A 4,189-nucleotide genomic window follows, 5' to 3' on the forward strand; every position below is an offset into this window, starting at 1 on the left:
GGGGGGGGGGGGGGGGGAGAAAGGGATGAAATTCGAAAAAAGTTCCTGCCAGTTGAGACAGAGGACGCAAGAGAACGTGGGTAAGATTTATTAGCGTAAGGATTAGCATTTTAAATATATTTCCCCCCCCCCCCAAGAGGGAGGGGGGTAGATTACCACTCTCCTCGTCCTGTGGTCAATCGACTTATTTTCTGTATTTTTTTTTTCTTTTTCCCCGTCCTTCTCAGACCTCTGGGTTGGGCCCCCAATTCTCACCCGGTACAATAATTAACGAAGATTATACGAGAGACACGATAATGACCCTCCCTCTTGGGCCCGTGCACCCCCCACTCTATCTTTTTGTCACTGGACCCATGCCCTTTATGCAGCCATCCAGTATACTTATGCGCGTTTTTCCCGTGGAGCAAATGCACATGCGCTCATTTGCATACGTGCTCGAGAATGGGACCTACATACTCGTAACGATTATATCGCCGATAAACCCGAGGCCCTAATACCGATGCGTAACGATGTTCGGCGTGCATATAACCTCGCTCTTACGACCCTTACCGGTTTCCACGAAGATTCGAGCACATGCGGGGACAGTATCAAGTTCGATTGCTAAATGTGAGAAGGGACACGGGGACCCACCGGGGCCTTACGATCGACAACCGGTAAAGGATGGGACGCGAATGAGTTGTCAGCCGGAAGCCGCAGGGAGCGGAACATCTCTATGGAGGAATCCTGTGCGATTGGTAGGGGACCAATTGGACGGGCCCTTTTTTTTGGGACTTTTAGTACGCACGCACGGGACCAGTAAGAGCGACGTACATGTAGCCGTAGCTAACAGAAGAATCGATTCTTGGTATAAGCGAAATCTTCAGACGCGATCGCTCTAATAAAAAATAGAGAATCGCAAGAAGATGGCCCCTCGTGGATGAATAAATCAGACAAAAAGGTTATGTTGGTTATGTAGGGAAAAATAGGTAGGATGAATCCACCATTAGATATATATACGACCACCTTTTAATATTCCACGAGCGCATCTCTACACCTTCTTCTCGTTCTTATTTCTCTTATTATTATTTCCCATCTTCCTTTTTCTCTTCTTCTTCGTCCTCCCTCGTCCACCTACCGCCCTCCTACTACTCGACAGGACTCGCAGGATCCTCGTACACCTTAGCGCTCTTACTACGCTCGTACTACGAGCTCTTACTATAAAGGAGATACCTGGCCTCGACTCCATGCCATGGGTAATAGAAAGAGGAAAAAAAATTAAAATAAAAGCGTTTAAAAAAAAATGTCTACGTGGAAATTATCCAGCGTGCCACTGACACCGTCAATTGCCCATTCACTACGCGATGGAGGATCTGCCTTTACTTTATTCTTATTTGAGCACAATCCACGCGCTGCGGCTACGGCCGTTTCCACTTGCGAATCACGGTGTCCCGGGTGTAGATCTATCGCCGTCACGATTAACAATGCTATCTCGGTTTCACGTGCTCCATTAAGTATACACTTTTCGTTATTAAACTTTTATAAAATTTATCCTACCGATCATTCGTCGCAGTGTATCCCCGTGGGTCTTGCCCTTTGCGGCACTATGTAATATATACTGAGAACCCCTGCCAGTCCGTCACCAGCGCCAACATCGAGAACTTGTTTTTACTTTGAAGGAGATGAGTCGATGATAGACGAGCGAGAGTCGTTCCAGAGAAAAAGATCCGCGGGTAGCTGAAAATGGCGGAGAAGATCGATCGTACGATTGATCCCAGGATCGATATCCTCGCTATTGCGCTGCGTTGTGTCTGTTAGGTGTAGGGGGCGCAAGATGGATCACGGAACGATCCATCGATTGTACGAGTGACTATACAGAGTGTACCAGTTAGAGATACAGGGATGAGCCGACGTCATTATGGGTGCAATGACCTCATAGAAGATTGCTCCCGGTTTTCACGGTCATCTGGATCGAATAGATATGCTTATTGTTATATTTAAATTAGTACGTGATCATAGTGTATCTTATTATCTGTATATAGTATACTTATACGTAAGTTTATGTATATATATATATATATATATATACACAATATAGGAATATACTTAGTCATCTCATATATTTATAGGCTATGCGCTGTACCTATCGATCTTGTTATTACTGCACTTCTTATACATGATTACGGTAATCTACAGCGGTTTCCACCGTAACGATTGAAATTTCTGCGGTTCGTCGTCGATCAAGTCTGGGCGACTGTTTTTCTGGCTGGATGCGAGACAAAGTAATTTCTCTTAATTATTAATAAGACGCACGTAGTTCGCCATTTTGATTATCTGCATCGGATTCAAAACCATAGACAAGAGTCAAAAGTCGTATTAGAATTCTACCTTAATAGCCACAGAGCCTCCCGATAAACATCGTGATTACGCCGATTATAGTTGTACGTATCCCCGAGGCTGATGTACGTACCTTTAATGCGTCTTTACCGACCATAGGAACCCGCCTTGACGCTTAACCCACGCCATAACTTGCAATCAAGCCAGACGAGCTTTATAATTGCGTTAATAAAACACGCGTACGGATTCCGTTAGTCATATTTTTTAAATAATTTTTTTCATTTAATCTTTAACAATTAGTGCCAGTACAACACGTAATTTTCTTAAGTCTCAGACATACCTATTTGTCCCAAGCCATTGGCAAGTGCAAATTTTAAAGTTTACAGATCGATGGCTATTACCTATTCAAAGTATTTTTTTTCGATATGAAGTTTTAGTAATGTAAAGAAAAAAAATTATGCAAAATAACGCCAACTGTACCGGAGGGTACTCTCTGACCCTGGCTGTCTGTATACAGCAGACTGACATTTCGCTAAGAGCGCAATTATTCCTCGTCGCTGTACGCCGCTACGTTACAATAATGTCGCTGCTTGGAAAGGCGGCCTTTTTTTTCACAAAAGCCAACGTCAGTACCATGGGTTTCTTGCGCGAGTTCCATAGTCTTGTAGTGGTGATTCCGACGTTCTCGTCTTGTGCGAATCTTGAATTCGCATCCTCAACTATTTTTCACGTCCGCTGCGAACTTTCCGTAGCGAATTCACCGCGTCGCTATTACCGTTTCTTTTACGGTGTCAACGTACTCATATGGCTACCTAACCATTTTTATCCCCAGTGCCATTCTCCTTAGAAGCGTGAAAGGATTCTTTAGAATTCCTCTGCCTCTCCGTATAGAGAACAAGGATGATTTTCCTGTTTACGTTTAGAATCCTGTCTCCATGCTCTGTCCTGTTATCCCGGCACTACTGTCAGTTCAACGCTCGATGAAACTTTCCAGCAGACCTCCCTGTAGGGAAGAAAAAAAATGATAAAATATATGTATAGCAAGAAATAACAAAAATTTTCAAAAATACAACAAAACTTATTGGACCATAAATACGTACGGCCCTGACGCCCTACTTCGCTATGCTGCCAACGGATAGAGAAAGTTGTTTGGTATATACACGTGACGTAGTGTTTACTATTTTGCTGAGAGTAACATTACATTGCTTGGTGATCTCTCAACGTTATAACGATATACTATAGTACAGTATAGTAATATTAATAATAGTATAACCAGTAACGGTGACACTGGTAGTACTGTATAGTAGGGACAGCGTGAACCGGACTAAAAATACTACGTAAGAAAATAGCGCAACGCGCGACAAAGCGGCTGCCATTAAATTTAACCTACAAAAATTCTGCGGTACGGCGCATTCTACCTCGTAGCTTTTACTCATTACCTGCCATGGAAAGGGGGAACGTATGAAAAAGAAATTTATATGGCTACGTATCTCTTTATTTTTACTCATCCATAAATTTACGTTACAAGAGAAGCTATAATTTGTACAAGCATGTACAAGCTTGGAAAATTCCGTTAATACCCTCTAGTGCACAGATGCGAAAATATCGCTACGATACAGCCTCCGCATCTCGTGAACAGATTTGTTTACACTCAAGAGCAGCTGCAGTATTAGGCAATGTGCGTAGAAAGATTCAACGCGTATCTGATGAGTGCAGTCAACGGTGCAGCTGTACGTCGAAATCGCACCCTCGGGAGTCGCGAGTATCCGCCGGAAGTAAGGAGATAAATTCGTAGGGAGATGTTATTTTTCCGGACCCTCTCGCTACCATTGTTGAGAGAGGGAGAGTGAGTGAGTGAGTGGGGGGGGGGGGGGAA

This window comes from Cephus cinctus, unplaced genomic scaffold (genome assembly GCF_000341935.2).
Source record: "Cephus cinctus unplaced genomic scaffold, Ccin1 Ccin1_scaffold0330, whole genome shotgun sequence".
In the NCBI taxonomy this organism is placed as follows: domain Eukaryota; kingdom Metazoa; phylum Arthropoda; class Insecta; order Hymenoptera; family Cephidae; genus Cephus; species Cephus cinctus.